The sequence below is a fragment of the Furipterus horrens genome, unplaced genomic scaffold (genome assembly GCF_987537825.1).
Source record: "Furipterus horrens unplaced genomic scaffold, mFurHor1.1.pri manual_scaffold_6, whole genome shotgun sequence".
Taxonomy (NCBI): domain Eukaryota; kingdom Metazoa; phylum Chordata; class Mammalia; order Chiroptera; family Furipteridae; genus Furipterus; species Furipterus horrens.
The window spans coordinates 151531088-151548473 of record NW_028327176.1 but is presented as its reverse complement, the minus strand read 5'-3'; the positions used below and the strand labels follow the sequence as shown (position 1 = coordinate 151548473).

General features: G+C 38.5%; 1 long non-coding RNA gene across 6 annotated transcripts in view; it reads right to left on the bottom strand.

Annotated features, from left to right (window-relative positions):
• Nucleotides 1-17386, bottom strand: part of LOC150007621 (uncharacterized) — a 108586-nt gene that overhangs the window by 89091 nt on the left and 2109 nt on the right. The window contains exons 2-4 of one of the 6 annotated variants that reach the window (XR_016511642.1): nt 7935-8082; nt 3427-3539; nt 268-329 (exon numbers count right to left, since the gene is read on the bottom strand). The exons of 3 other annotated variants lie outside the window; for them this stretch is intronic. This is a non-coding gene — a long non-coding RNA (uncharacterized LOC150007621). The remainder of the gene's footprint in view (nt 1-267; nt 330-3426; nt 3540-7934; nt 8083-17386) is intronic. 2 more of the 6 variants (XR_016511643.1, XR_016511644.1) reach the window with 2 other exon arrangements.

The following is a 17386-nucleotide window of genomic DNA, read 5'->3' as shown; positions in this document are numbered from 1 at the left end:
TACTTTCATTTATTTCAAAAGAGAAAACTATGACACAAGTAATTACTTTAAAATCATTTTAATTTTTCTTTGTATAAGCAAAACATCCCCATAAAATTTTCACTTTTCAAAAATCTTTGTATACAAATAACTGTGTAAGATGGAAAAAATGACTAAAAACAACACAATAGCCCCTAACAGTAGGCCAGGTCAGGGTGCAGATCTCATGAAAACAAGCTGCTCACGTTCCCAGAACCACAACCCCAGGAGGAATCTTGTCCTCTTTACCTTGCTGGGTGGCAGAGCCCAGAGGAATTACTCAAACTGTGAAAATCTCAAAGCATGGTCACCTAGGGGAAAGCAGTAGATAGATATGACTTGAGCATGATAATTATATTCTTGTAATAACAGTAAAGAAAACAGCCTTAAATGGTAACTGTTGCAGTAGCTCCGACTTCAACAGGTAGCTAACTGCATGTATTTACCAAATGTAGCATTTGTCAGCTAAGGTGGAAACAAAATGTGTGCTGGCCATTTGTCTTTAAAATAATATTCTCTAAAGCATTCACATTTATTAATTACAGACACATGTAAATGGTATTTAAAATAATAAAACATAGCAAATATCTGAAGGCTTACTGTGTACCAGACCTACTGTTCTAGGTACTTCATCTGGTTTATTTCTCTTAAAACCAGGTACCTTGTCTCCAGAGCTCTTGCTTTTAATTAAGCTCCAGTTTTGTAATGTAAAATTGGATTTTTAATCCCATAATCACACTGAACTGTTTTTCCAATACTGTAAATTCTATTTCTTCTCTGTGAACTTCCACCTCCCTGATTCATTGTTCACCTTCTGCCTCCCAATTCACCTTCTGGTTTTACCTGCTTCCCAGTACAAACTGGACCCCTAGTTATTTCAATTATGCCCCAAACTCCTCCCCAGGCCTCTCCTGCTAAAATCAAACAAGATGGCCTCCTGCACCAGCAATCTCTGTTACTACTGCTGCTTCCCAGCAGTAAAACATTACTGCCGACTTCATCCAAGGGAAATTCACGCTGCCTGTTGTGAAGTGGGCCTTCACTACTGCTCAGCACTCCATTCGTCGACGTGTTGCCGCATCCACAGTGGCTGTTCCAAACTTCTTCCAGGATTAAAGCCCCAAATGCCCCCACCTAGCCCTTTGTTAATTATCCTACTGTGGATTTATCTAAAATTCATCCAAAGTAGGGTTGCCAAAAAACATACAGGATGCCCAATTAAATTTGTACTTCAAATAAAAAAGGAATCATATTTTAATATAAGTATGTCCCAAATACTGCATTATAGAAATATTCAAATGGCATTTAAAATAATAAAAAATAGCAAACTATGTACTGAGAGCCGACCAAATATTGTATAAAGCATACTTAATACTAAAAACTTATTCAGTGTTTACCCCAAATTCCAATTTACTGGGCACCTTATATTTTAAACTGCTAAATCTAATTCAATCAAATTCTCTTCTTTCCATTTTCAGAAGTACTCTTCCTTTTTTCAAAGGTTAATTCTCTGACCTATGGTATTGATCTTTCTCTTTACTTCATTTTCTCCTTCACTCTACATATTCCTTCCCTTTTACTTTCAACCACCAGGTCATCCCTACTATGCTATTAATGATCCCAGTTCTTCACCCCTCCATGAACCCATGCTTTTTGCCATTCCTCTAAGGAGGTGAATTCTATTTTCCTACCCCTTGAATGTGGGCCTGGCCACATAGCCTGCTCTGGCCACGAGAATGAGGCAGAAGTGCCAATGTGTCAGTCTGTAGTCTAGTTTCTGCTTGTACTTTTAAAACTGTTTTTATATCTCCGTGAGAAAGGTATGCCCACACAAGCCATACAGTCCCAGAAGGCAGGTAAGTCAAACAGAGTCCAGCCTAGTAGGCTTGCAGATGCACAAGCAAGCCCAGCTGAAATGAGTCAACTTTTAGACATGTGAACAATAATAATAATTACTCTTTTAAGTCACTGTGTTTTAGAGTTTTTGTTATGCACCAAAAGCTAAATAAAATATCTCCCCTGAAAAACTTCTCCTTGGCCTTTCTACCCCAACTTTCTTTCTTGCACTCCCAAACTGCTACAGAAGTTCTCCCTTGTTTTTCGGCCCCTGCTCTCTGCCACCTGTTCTTGTTATCTGTACCACTTATCTCTTAAATGACACCCCGGACCTCCTAATGGTCAGTCCTATCACTTTGGCCTCTGTACAGCACTTGATACTGTAGAATCACCTGATGCAGTGAGATTTCCCCTCCTCAACTATACTGTATCCATCTCAATTTCTTTGTTTCAACTACTTAAGGGGCTCACCTTCTCTCTTCCCTCCTTCTGAGAGTTTATTCATTCTCCTAACACCAGCTATCATACATTTGACTCACACATCTTTATCTCCACCTCCAATCTCCCTTCTAAGCCCTAGTTCAGTTGGTTCTCAGACTACAGTGTGCATTAAAATCACCCAGAGGGCTGACTAATATTTAGATTGCAAGGGCCCCACTTCTCAAGTTTCAAATTCAGTAACTCTGGGGTGAAGCCTGAGAATTTACATTTCTAACGAGTTCTCAGGTGATGCTGATGCACCACTTTAAAAAGCACTATCCTAGTTTTATATTTCCAACTACCAGTTTCCACCTGGTTATCCACAGATGACTCAAACATCACACACAGGGTCAGTCAGGTTTTTTCATTGTAAGCCCTAAGAACCAATTTGGGCTAACTAAGGCAAAAACAAGGACTTACGAGGGAGCTCACAGAATCGAGGTGAGAGCTGGTGAACTATGCTCCAAATAACAAAGGAACCAAAAAAGAGACTACTTGACAGTAGGAGTATTACCTCTAAGGCTGAAGAAACAGAGTTTTTTGTGTTTCTGAGTCACTCTGTTCAAGACAGAATTCTAAACGAGTGTCCCCTACCCATGGTTGTGCCAGAGCTCCTCGTTCAGGCCCTCGTAATCAAGCAGATGGATTATTAAAATAACCTCTTAACTGGTTTCCTTGCCCCTAATCTAACCTCCAATTCTTTTTCCACATCATCTTCAGTTATCTCTTTAAAACACATCATCTTCTTTGCCTTGTCTGGTGTAGTGTTCCTGTCCTATCTTGTTTTAAGTAAAAAATCGCTTTTATGTACAAGTGGTTGGGATACTTGTGCCTTAGCAGACTCATAAAATTGGAAAGTAGTTTTAGAAGGCAGGAATACTTCATATTGTTATATGAGGACCTTACTAACTGGGCAGGGGTCAGAGTGGTCCCCAAACTTTGCATAGAAACCTCTCTAGAAGCCCTTAAGAGATCAACACCTCACTAGACTAAGAAGTCCCTCAACAACAAGGACCCAGTCCTCATTTTATCACCTAGCTCATAACAGCCACGTAATGAAATGAAAAAGGGCTCCATCACAGGCCTCCCTACCTTAGATGACAGGCATGCCTCCAAGATCCTGAGGGTTTGGGTACAGACCACCACAATGAAGTGAGTATTCCAATAAAGCATGTATTAATCTTTGTGCTGGCGGAGGGTCCAGCCTTCAATTTGTAAACAAACAAACAAAAAAAACGCAACATCTGTGAAGCACAATGAAGCATAGTGCAATGAAGCAAGATATACTTGTATTGACTGTATTTTCTCTTAACTGATTTTCTGGTCTGCAGTCTCTGCCTGCTTAGCTGCTCACTACCAAATCTTTCCTGTACGCCACTGCTAAATCAAGCCAATTGATGTGTTCTGCTCAAAACTTCCTGATTCTACAGTACATGCTTGCCAGCTCTCAACTCCTCAGCATTCAAAGCCTTCCACAACCCAGTGCCAAACAATTTTCCTAGGTTTTCTTCCACTTCTTATACCATCAACCAATCTAGATGAAGAAGGTTTCTTTAGCATAACTTACTTTTGCTGCTTTTGTTAGTTTGGTTCCACTTTTTGGAATGTCTTTCTTCCATGGAGTATATCCTATCCTACATTCAAAGTCTAGTTATACCTGTCAGTGTTTACAATCTTTTTAAATCCATGACCCACCATCCCAGGTTCTTGTTGGTCATTTTCCCTTGTACCCCATACCCCTTAATTCCCTGGTTAAGGATCTTTCTATTTGAAGCTTTTGTTAATGTCTTGTTTGTATACATACCTCATAAGAGTCAAATACCTCTTAAATGATCATTGTTTACTTGTATTATTTGTCCCACCAGATTTTAAGAGCTTTTAGGAGATTTGTCATGAATTAATCTTCTGTATTCCCCAGAAGTTTAGTGCCTTATACATAGTAGTGATGAGTAAAATCTGTTGAACAGATGATTAAATGGATGTTTATAATGTGGTGCTAGTTTTGGGGGCTGGTTCCCTTGAGGTAGCAGCCAGTGACTATGCCAGGAATTTCTGAACTGCTGGAATTGAGTATAAATTTTGGCAGCTTGGAACTGGAAAGTGAGTCTAAATCAAAGGTGATCAGGTTGAGCAGAGGATCAAATGCTAGGAAGTCAAAAACAAGCATCAAGTAAAAGTATTGAAAGGTTGAACCTGAGAGGAAGTTACAGCAAAGGGTACGGAATCAGGCAAAGACACAGTAGAAGCAACAGTAGTGTAATAAGAGGCTGATGGGAATCTGGGATGCTGGTCTTTAGGGGCTTGTGTATGTATAGCATTTACCAAGTCCCAATGAGTGGTTTGTTAGTAAAATGCAGTTGCCTACGAATCAGAAGTTGGGTTGGCAGCCATTTATCATTTCTAGCAAAGAAACACATATGTGGGAATAAGCTTGTAATAGCAAATACAATGAAATATAAATAGACCTGCTTTGAGAGGTAAGATTAATTCTGAGCTCCATTTTCTTGCTTCTGCCCTATCACCTTAGTTTGTTTCACAAATTTGTACAAGTTCACAATTAAGTTCTAATGTACTTTTAAATCCCTCTATATTGTAGATAAAGAAAAAATACTTTAAGAGATACAATATCAGGGTACCCAATACCAACTACAAAACCTCAGAATTCTTTTTTTGCTAAATTTTTACTTTTAATCTACCAATCAGTAAAGCTATAATAAGAACACTGTACCTAATAACCACTGATTCTTCTGCATTAACTATTCATAGATTGCAAAAAAAAAATCCAAGAATATTTTACACATTTTAAAAAACTTAAAAATGTAAAATAAAAAACCCTTACTATATAAGAAGCACATATTTTATTATTGAGAGCTCTAAAGGGTTTAATTCCTATAGCTACCTTGCCCTAAAAATCATTTGTTTGCCTGTCAATCTGTGAGGTTGGGTTGAGCAGCTCTCTGCCACACACAGAGCTGCCTTGTACTAATTAGCAGCAAGCATTGTGGCAAAGGCTAATGTCCACATGAAAAGCACTGCAAAATTCACTTTAAATCTTATTGTAAATGTACAATAGTCCTCTGCATGAATTGTAAAATAATTTTGTTATTTTGAATTAAATTAAATGCTGAATAATATACTCATTTAAAGTCTCTATCATTCTTCCTGATATTACTGAAAGATAAACTACCATATTGTCTTTTAAAATTAATATATTTGGCAAGCAATATAGAAAAATAGAATACTTAGCAAGAAACAGTTGACCAGGATCCCTCTTACTCTGTGGGATCTTAGGTAAGCCCTTTAGTCTAAGTCTCAATTTCCTCATCATAAAAACTAAAGACATAAAATTTCAGTGATTCCTGTGGGGACGACTGCATTGGAATAGTCTGCAGACATTTTGATTTGGTAGATGTGAGAGAGGAGGGCCTGGGTAACTATAGCTTTACAACACTTCCTAAGTGATTCTGATGCATTTCACTGGTCAAGAACCAATGGTCTAAATAATGTCCTGGGTCTTTCACAATTCTTAAAGTCTACTTTTTACATCCAATCAATGGACTTCTAATAATGCCTACCTTTCATTATTATTCTCTTTTTGTTAATGAGTAAATATATTTTAGGAAATAGACAAGCTGTTTCTCAATGATGACTAATACTTCACAGTTACTAAGTGCTTACCAGTTCTAAGGTATTAACTCATTTAATATAAGTAGTTCAATCCTCACAACAACACTGTGAGATAGGTACCAGTATTATCATCTGTATGTTACGGATGGAAAAACTGAGGCTCAGAAAGTGATTCGCCCAAAGTCACAGAACAGGTAAGTAGGGAAATTGGCTGCAGAGCCTAAACTCTTAGCCAGTATGCTGCACCACCGAACAGCACCCATACCTGTTCCCCACTTAAATAGCACTGCTTTCCCTGCTGCTTTAGAGGGTGCGGGGAGGACATTTTAAAGAAAATCTGTGTAGTCAGAAATGAGGGAAGGTAGAAGCTGGGAAAGGCAAGAAAGAAGGGAGCTGAGCTGAAGGCTCCTGGTCCTGAGTTACAACTAGAGACTGCTTAGATTCACAAAAGCCTCTCTGAAAAGGGTAAATATCCCTGGGAGTGATTTTCCTTCAATTATCATTTCATTCCATTATGTTTGAGACATGTTCTTTTTGAGAGATCAAATATTAACTTAAAAAACATTAGAAATTTACCTTATTGGATCAGATTAAGTAGCACAAAAGCAAAGTTAGTCAGAGAGAGGGTGATGATAACTGAAATGATTAAACCTATGACTAATTTTCAGTATACAAAGAAAAACTTGTAACACTCTGCCTTGGCACATGGAATATGAGGTTCCATATGAGATGTAGATGGTAGAGACTAACCTTCCCTTCCCAACAATATGGAGAGTGATCCAGCTGAAATCTGTGACCCTGAATGTGCAGTATTAAATGCCAATCTGCACAGCAATGTTACTTTTTCTGTCTGGGTGCACTCAGAAATCTGGGTACCGGCACCCAGTTAGGGCTGGTGTTTTGCCAGGTGTTAGGAAATCAACAGGACAAAGGAGATGTGGTTCCTGGCAAGAGAGTGGTAATTTAAAATAGAATGCAGCAGGAGATCAAAGGAAGTGAAATCAGGAGTAGACTGATAGGGAGAAGAAACGGAATTCTGTAAATTGGAGGTCCCAGGTCAGAGAAATCTGAGAAGGGTGAGAGGCTGATGGAGTGGGGAAGAATCCCACCGGAAATGAGATTCAGGAAACTGGGGACATTGTCCTGGGAGTAAAGGAATGAGAGAGTGAGGATGCAATTCTGGCCAGAGAATGTGAAGGCTGCATTTACAAGGTTAGAGGTGAAACAGATTGTGTGTATAACAAGTTCCAGGGTGTGACAATTAGAAGCAAAGGGCCGAAGATCATTGGAGACAAGCATGACAAGGAAATGGTGCTCAGTGGGCTGTCTACTTGGGTGATGAATTCACTCGGGATGAGGACAGGAGTTAAGGTAAGAAGAAGACTCTAAGCCATGTGTCACAGTCTTTAATAAATTTAGTCTTAAAAGACTTTGGATATGGCTTAGTTAAAGGCAACTAGACAGCCCAGAAAGGGCACTCTTCCACCTTACCTATGAGCTTTTAGTCTAAAAACAGTTCATACTAATGCAGAAATAAGCAATAGCTTAAGAAAAATGACTAAGGTTGACTTTAATTCTTAAAGAGTAATCTTTGCTCCACTTTTCAGACTTGGCATGAACCCTTCCTTCACATTTTCATCCCAAGGCTAGGTTCTCTCTGCTGATTAAAGTAAAATTACCTGCTAATTCAGGCAAGAACAATCTCAGTTTCCTGCTCTCATAAATTTGTGAAAAGAAATGTTTTTTAAAATAAATTACAACTCATTACCCCAGTTCTGATTTAAAAACATCTGGTGAGACCACTGGGTACAGTTCCCCAATACTCTCCCTCTCTTGTTTTAAGTATAAAAATACACACATTCAAAGGTTTCTTATAATTTTGCAAGAACGGGGTGGCGTGCTATTTACTGACAGGCTGAACTTAACACAAAGAACCTCCACCTTCAACAAGCTGAAATTACTGTTACTGATACCTTCAGAATGCCATCGTCTGCCTCTGAAAGCATCAGGTTTTGTCCAAGTCATACAGAAGTGGCTGGATGGACACCATTTGGTCACCAAATGGGGCAGTGCAGAGGGCAGGGAAAAACTATTTCTGTAGCAGCAACCACACGTGTGATACTGTGCAAGGAAAAAAAAGAAAATGTCAAATATGATTCTAAATGTCAAGGAGCTTATAACCTATTGGTCAATTCCATAATGCTTGAGCCCAGAGCCATATTTTACATTTTTTAAAATCACCCACAGTATCTAACATACGAGTTTTTAGATTATCAACAAGAAGTTAATAAAAAGTAAAAACGACAATACAAAAAGTTTAGAATTAAGTAACAAAATATACATTTAATATAGGTGACTGAGAGAAGAGATAACAGTTAAGCTGGTATCACTGTAATTTATGAAAAACCTTGCTCCTATTCTAATTTTATATTGTTATTTTGAGCATGTACTGACACAGGAAGGTCTCTATTCCTACTCACTGAAATATTTGGGGAAGAAAAGAACCATGTCAGCTTCTCCTAGAAGTAGGAAATAGAGGTCAGGTTTATTCTGTGTTATGGCATAAGGAGTGGCATCCTTTCCCAGATGACCAAGGAAACCAGCTTTGACCAACAGCCCTTTTAAGCAAGCAAAACTATTAACCGATTTGTTATTGAAACCCTTTCCCTCTTGAATTCTCGTACTGTTATCCTTCCATTCATTTATCAAAAAATTATTGATCACTTACTACACAGCATATATACTATATAACAGCAATGTGTTCCTATCTCTATTATTTCTGATTCCTTCACTACCTTTTCAGTCTCTACCCTACAATGCCCCTTCCCTCTGTGCTTGGCCCTCAGCTCTATTCATCAGAAAGTCTATCAGTTCTCAGTTCTCTAAGGTTACCACAGTCTTTAGGACAATATCTCCCAACCTACATATCCTACCACTTCCAGGTGGGAGAGAAGGCTAGAATATCTGTAAGGTCTTAAACTTCCTGATACCACTATCCCTCATTGAGTGTTCCTTCTCAGCCTTTCCTGCTGGCATCCCTTTCTCTAGGGAAGTATTAGGTACTGAAAAAATCTCAACACTCTGAGTCTGTCTTTTCATTCTGTATCTTTATGCAATTTCATGTCCTACTCCCTATCAACTGCCAAGCTGAAGAAGGAATTTCTTTCTATTCTTGTTCTTTCCATGCCTTAGGTCTTCACTGAGCCTGCTGCCCCCATTTTTATCCTGATGATCCCCTGCTTCCTTAAATCATGTTCTTTAAGGAAGGCTTTATTCGTCCCCCTAGACTAGCTTAGATAGCTCTGCCATGTGACCTTATTGCACTCTGTCCTTTTCTTTTGAAGTATTTATCATCTCAAATGATCTGTTACATGGCTGTCTTGTCCACTAGACCAGGGGTCAGTAAATAAGAGCCCATGGGTCAAATCAAACTCCCTTGCCTGTTTTTTAAATAAAGTTTTATTGGAACCCAGGCACACTCTTTCATTTATGAATTGATGATTGAGTTTCATCAGCAGAGTTGTTGTGAAGAGAGACCATGCGTCGTGAAAAACCAAAAATATTTAACTGTTCCTTTACAGAAAAAGCTTGTTGAACTAGACTATAAGTATCACGAAGGCTGAAACCACATTTTGTTTTCACTTGTATATTCCCAGCACCTAGCTTAAGGCCTGCCACATGTGTATTTTTGGACTAATTGTATTTCAATCTCAAGTTTTAACCCACCTTGTCAGTAATGTGAATGAGATCACATTAAATGACCTTAGAATGCATTATAAACAGCCTTATAATCTCTATTTATCCAGATGAATGGAATATTCTAGTCCAAGGCGGGAAAGACAAATTAATCAAATAATACACAAAGAAATGGATTACTATAATCAGAGGTAGGTGTTATGGAAAAAAAGGAACACAGTACAATCAGAGTATGGAACACAGAGCCATAATCAAATATAGAATTTAGGAAGGCTTCTTTGAAGAAGTGACCTTTGACCTAAAATCTAAAGCATAAACTAACTGGGCAAAAAGAGGTAGAGAGATGAAGAGCAAATCAGGCAGAAAGAATATCATGTACAATTCTCTCTTTTTTGGAGAGGAGAAACATGGCATGTACCAGGAACTGATGTTGTCACATAACGAACTATAAAGTAAGTTTCTTGAAAAGGTATGGGTAGGATCCAAAATGGAGCAAATGCTCAGTGGGATATTTATAATAATGTGTAATACGAAACAATCTGTTGTTGGCCATCAGGAGGAAAATAGTAAACTATCGTATGTCCATAGCACAGCACAGTCTGCATTCATTAAAATAATGTATATGGCCCTGGCCAGGTAGCTCAGTTGATTAAAGCATCATCTTGATTTGCCAAGGTTGCGGGTTCAATTGCCACTCAAGGCACATACAAGAATCATCCAGGGAATGCATAAGTGGAATAACAAATCATTGTTTCTTCTCTCTCTCTCCCCCTCTCTCTCTAAAAAAGAAAAAAAATAATGTATGCAAAGAATTTTCATTTTCATGGGAAATACCTTTGCTATAATATATATATATATTTATATATATATATTTTTTAAAAAGACGTTATTTCCACTATGTATTTCTAGAAGTTTTTTTTTTTTTTTTTAAAGGAAAAAAAGGACTAAAATGCTAGTAATGACTGCCTCTGGGTGGGATTGAGTGTTCCATATATTTTTAATGGTTTTCCATATTTCCTATGCTATGCATTTAAAACCCTTAAGGTTGAAAAAATGTATTTTACTGAGAAAGGAAGGAAATTTAAGTGTTTAATCTGTATCTACACAACTGAGAAAAGTCTTGCCTAGCCCCTGGAATGAGGATGTAAAATGAGGATCAAAACCCAGAAGAGTTCACTGTCAATAACACAGATTATTAGTGAAAATTTTCCTGGAATGTGATTTAAGCTGTGAAAAGTGCAGTGGGGCCTTTGGGGCCAAAGAAAGCTACCCTGAGATATGCTGCTCTATATAGATACCTTGTTTCTGTATATTGATTAAATCGGGAACTTAATCTGACCTTACTCTATGTGTATTTGGTCTCTTCCTTCCTAGCCATAATTCACTGGAAGCACTTTGGTATCAATTCTGGATAGGTAATTTAAATGAGGGTCCTGGAGAGCTCAGGCATCAGTTCTAATATTACTCTATTTTGAAAACTTCTTTCAGTTTTTGTTCCCCAAACATCATTTTTAATTTATAGGCTCATTGGTCTCTCCCTTAAAACTATTACCGATAATTTATGAAAGTAGGAGAGTTGAGAATTGTTTTTAATAAGTTTTGCTTCTCCTTGTAACTGAGAAAATTAATTGGTTAAAAAGATGAGAAGAGAGAGAAATTCATCTCCCATCACAATGATTAATTTGACTTCCCTTTAGTTTAAAAAAGAAAGAAAACCCCATTCTTCAGCCAAAAAATATTTTATTAACCATTCAGGCAATACATATTTATGGGCCTTTCTTATACCAGGCAGGTACTATGAGTAAATTGGGGACCTGCATGAAGTCTTTTGAGAGTGGGTGGAGTTAATAGCAATTGCGTAGGGCTTCCAATCCCTTCTGGAAGGGAATGAATTTGTTTTCCATCATGGTTTCATATATGCAAGACACCAGAAGAAGGAATGAGTAAAAATCTGGAATACATCAGGGTTTTTAACCTCAGCACTACTAACACCCTTGGACCAGGTAATTCTTTCTGTTATGAGGGCTATTTAGCTACATCCCTGGACTCTTACCCATGAGATACCAGCAGGATTGTCTCAGATGTGATAATAAAAAATGTCTCCAGATATTTCACCAAATGTTTTCTACGGGCCAAAATTGCCCTGGATGAGAACCACTGAACTACATGCATCAGACATTCAACCACAGTAGTTAAGAAAACTGAGTTCTATGAAGGTAAAGGAAAGGAATGACATAAAGAATAATTAACCTTGAATTTCACTGAATTTACTAAAAAATAAAGGCAGCCAAGTAATTGAATAAGGAAGAAAATCTTGTCAAATTACTATGCCCTTCTGCCCATGGCCTAGGTTAGAGATGAATGGAAAGACACTAACACGACAATTTCCTACAACAGAATTTGACTAGTATATAGATGCTACTCAGAAGATTCTCTACAGTAGAGGAATAAAAGTAATAGATCTAAAATGAGAAGTTATGGGTTCTCACCAAATAGCTTCATTTCTTTGGGCCTCAACTTCCTGATCTGTAAAATGGATGTGTGGTGGGAAGGCGGTAGAGCAGGTTGTAAGTAGAACTTCTAATTTTTTAATTCAGCTAATGTTGAAGTTATATTCTAGGCACTATACTTGTAGTACATAAAATATGAAAAGATACAGTCCTTCCTTAAAGGACGTAAGAGTCTATTAGAATGGTAAATAAACTACCAAACTACAATAATCTAAGAGTTACAGCAAAAGCATATACAAAAAGCAGTGGAAGTCTAGGAAGAACACCTAAATCTGCTTGGCGAAATCAGGGAAACCTTTACATGGGAAGTGGCACTTCAGTTAACACTTAAAAAATTAATAAGAATTGAATTTTTGACAGGAGATGTGAAGGGGGAAGATATTCCAGTTAGAAAGGCAAAGGCATAGAGATTTGATGCTTTTTCCAAAAGAATGGTATATTTAAGGAATTACAAGTATACCAGTGGCCCTAGAGGATAAATGGAAAGGAAGGTGAAATAAAATATTATATTGTAGATGATAATTTAAAACTTATGTGGTAGACAGATCACCCTTTCAGTAGTGAGTTAAAGAAGTTTGGAGGGGAATGAGCCTAGAGACCAAATAAATGACTATTCAATGTCCACATAAAGGCAGTTAAGCCTACAGAAGGACAATAATTATGTGGACAGGAATGGGAATATTCAGGAGAGAGAATGGGTAAGACTTGAAGTCAGGATGTTGCAGGGATTATAGCTAAGATTTATTAAACATTTTGCTAAGCACTTTTTAGTTTGCAATATTTCATTTAGTCCTTATAATATGCCTCAGAGCGATGGAAAACAGTTGCTTTTGCTAAAAACTAATTTACTAAAGAATCAGTTATATTTTACCAAATACTTGTTTTAGGGAATATTCATCTTGAATTTATTTGACCAAAGTATTTTTTGGTAAAATTACCTTTTAATGAACTGACTTTTGGTGAAATGACTTAGAACCTAAGATAATATACTATTTATCTCCATTTTATTGAGGAGAAAATTTACCTTCAGAATTAGCAAAGGTAAGGTCAGGTCTACAGCGCTAGAGCTTTTAATCTCTACATGGCTATTAGTATAGGGATAAAGGAAACCAAATGGTTTGGGATATCTTGCTTTAGCTCTAATATGCATGATGTTAATATTCTTAAATCAAGGACTAAAACTTAAAAAAATAAAGAGAGTGAAATAGGCTCAAAATCTAATATATTAAAATACCATAGTTTCTTATGACAATTTTTTTAGTTTTACCTTTAAGGCTTTTTCTCCCCATCAGCTAATTGATCAAGATAATGAAAGCAAGATGGTTCCCACTGCTTTTCTGTGGTTCTCTGCTCTTTTTCTTAACTACCAGAAATTGCCATCTATCTGGAGTCAATTAACATTTATAATGCATGTGACACAGAAAACCCACTGATCATGGTCAAACTTTCATCCAAATATTTGTTTCATCACCAATGTACGTGGTACCATTTTCTGACAATGGGGGGAAAAGGTCACTGTAATTCTACTCTCCGAGGTGTGCGAGTTTTTAAATCTTTTAAACTTAACTATGTATTTCTCTGCTTGAGAATCACTATCAAAAACTGCACATGACCTTTCTTGGATCCGTAACAATTATGGTTCCTAGCTGCAAACAGTGGAGTCTACTCTAGTTCAGTGGAGAGCAGTAACGCCTCTTCGGGGGCATTTCTGTCACAGAGGCTAGGGACGTTAAATATCCTGCACGATGAACTGTTTCATTCAAAACATCAGGAGAAGCCCCTTGAAAAACACAGAACTCAGGGTCAACTTCATGGGCATGCCAACTGTGTGCTCATAAAGGGCCCAGTGCTTGGTTTAATGCTCTTTAGCCACCATTTTGAAAATCTCAATATCTTTAAGTTTGAGCATCTGTTTCACAAATGAAGTCGTCGTCGGCAGCCGTCCATCTCGAGAGACGATGGTGTAGCTTCCCAAGAGTCTATCTGCACCGCCGAGAATGGCTGTGCAGTCCGACTCGAGAGTGACACGGTATCTGTCTCCTCCCGTGTTGAATCGACATCTTGCGATGCCGCTGGAGTGTCCTCTCCAGTGAAGCTGAAGCTACAGAGCCTGGGCAGGGTGATATGGAGGGTCTGCTGTTGCCCATGCAGCAGACCCCCCCTCTCTTCGCAGCTGAAGGGTCCAAGGGAAAGACGGAGTCAATACAGCTTGGCTTCAGGTGCGCCGCAGGAGTTGCCGGTGTTGACTACAACGTCAAACCGCCTTAGGGACTCCGGCTCCGGATTTTCTGTCGGGGTTTACTCCCTTAGCCTTTCCCCTGAAGAGGTATGCCGCAAGGCAGCGGAGGTTTTTTGGGGTCAGAGTTTTCCTTCTCTGATGTGCCCTGACTGGAAGATCGAACCAGCGACACTTAGCTCGCAGGCCGACGCTCAATCCACTGAGCCAAACCAGCCAAGGGCCATTCACAAATGAAGTACAATGGATTATACACACAAACAGAGGAGGCAATGTATGTGTCCTTTTCTCCTTGTCACCCCATTTGCATACAGTCTTCATGATGCCTCATAAGCACAGGATTCTGGTGGACCTACGATATATAGAAATTCTGGGAGTTACAAAATGAGTACAAGGCAAGCATGTTACATTAATGACTGATTTAATAGAGGTACTGACAGCTCCAAGAGGCTATGTTTTCCATTTGAACCAAAACTGGCTTCAGGTATAGAAAGAAGGCATCCTAAGAAATACAAGTGACCGAAGAACCCTATCATATCCTTTCTTACTTGTGTGTGTTGCTTCCTTATATTACCTTTAACACTGAAAATAATCACATAGAAAGAAGGGAAATTGTAGGGAAACCAATAGTTCCTTTTCCTTTCAGTCCTTCCTTACTCAGGTTGGTAGGATGTTTGCATATCAAGAAGGGAAATAAAGTCGAGTTAGTTTTGTGCAACTTTTATACTGTTCTGATAAGCATGAAATACATATGCATGCCTTAGGGACTCCGGCTCCAGATTTTCTGTCGGGGTTTACTCCCTTAGCCTTTCCCCTGAAGAGGTATGCCGCAAGGCAGCGGAGGTTTTTTGGAGTCAGAGTTTTCCTTCTCTGATGTAAACACCGGCAACTCCTGCGGCGCACCTGAACCCAAGCTGTATCGACGCCGTCTTTCCCTTGGACCCTTCAGCTGCGAAGAGAGGGGGGGTCTGCTGCATGGGCAACAGCAGACCCTCCATATCACCCTGCCCAGGCTCTGTAGCTTCAGCGTCATCACAAGATGTCGATTCAACACGGGAGGAGACAGATACCATGTCACTCCCGAGTCGGACTGCACAGCCATTCTCGTTGGTGCAGATACACTCTTAAGAAGCTACACCATCGTCTCTCGAGACGGACGGCTGCCGACCAGAACATATGCATGCACAAGCTATGAAATATGTGTAATCCTGGTGATTCCATGAATGAGTTAAATGCTCTTATATTTGCATTTATAAATAGCATTGCACAATATAAAAATGAATGGTAAAATTCATTCTAATAATTTAAAATTGACATTAGAATGACATTAAAAAGCAAATAGAAGCCCTGGCTGCTGTGGCTCAGTGAATTGAGCATCGGCCTGCGAACCAAGTGTTGCTGGTTCGATTCCCAGTCAGGGCACATGACTAGGTTGCACACCAGGTCTCCAGTTGGGGACGTGTGAGAGGCAACCGCACATTGATGTTTCTCTCCCTCTCTTTCTCATTTCCCCTCTCTCTAAAAATAGATAAATAAAATAAAATAAATTAACCTTGTTAGAAAATAAATTTAAAAAAAAGCAAATAGAAAAATCATGACAAGTTGAGGGAGAGATGAAAAAAGACAGAAAAAGCTTTATGTTTTAGTACATATGCCACTTTTTTCCTGCTTTTTGAACATAATTTTGCTCTGAACCCCACAAATTATGTAGCTTGCCATGACTGAACTAGTTTAAGAGAAAGGAATTAAAGGATAGTATTTAGCTCACGGATCTCCGAGAGGACTAGAGAACCAGGCCATGGATAATACACAGGTAGAAATAACATCCAGGAAAAACAAACTAGAAAGAATGCTCATATAACATAACAGGTCTATTTTATTGAAAATCCATCCCAGCACCACCTGCCAGTCAGCACCTAGAATTCTAAAAAAGGATGTCAGAATGCCTCCCCAGCTACCCAGAAGAACCAGACACCTCCACCATAGTGTTTGCCAGAAAATCCCACCTCCCTGAGACATCAGCTGAGGTATCACTTTGCTCACTTTCACAACCACATCTTGAATGGGTGCATTTGATTGCTGGAAAATAGGTCATATGTAGTGATATGCTGAAGTAAACTTACTATCACTAGCATCTTCTCCAACTAACTCCACATACAGTGAAGTGACTTTGGTAATCTAGTGGTATTCACACCATGAAAATGGGTCAGTGCTATAAATCAGGGTCTTTCCCCTCTCACAGTCTTTGTTAAACATTCACCAGCACATCACTCATCTCATGCCACCACTCTTGCTGCAAGGGAGTCTGGAAGCTGTAGTTTTTACTTTTCTAGCTTCTAATGTACAAAAAAGTACGTTAAAGGGGTTGGATGAGTGTTGAGTAAGCCATCTTGTAGAATCTGCCAAAAAATTATGGTAGCCATGGCCTCCTGTTCTAGGTTATAAATTGCTAACAGGCAGATGCTGACAGACATTGAACAGTATTGGTGCAGAAGGCTGGGCAGGCTTTTACCACAGGCACGCATGACGTGATGAGCACTGGGTAGTAAACTAGAAGAGATAATAAAATGTCAATTGATATTACTAAAATACATTTCTAAGATGCTAGACTATAACCTCTATAATGGCAGGGACCATGTCTGTTTTGTTTCCCACTATATCTCAAACTACCTGGCAAATAGAAGCCAGTCAACAATAACCAAAAAGGAGATGCTTTAAGGATATTAAGTACAGAGTTCAATTTTGGCATTTCTCATACTGTATTAGATAAGATGATTTCAAATGACTTTTTCTGTTTTTAGAGGAGTTAAACTTCTGAATGTCAACTGTTTATTGTGATACATTCACGTACATTATCTCATTTGAACCTCATAACTGTTCTAAGTAGTTAAACAAATTATTTCATAAATGAGAAAACAAACTGAAAAAAAAAAATTACCTGATCAAACTCATTTAGCCAGTAAATGATGGTTTAAAAATATCA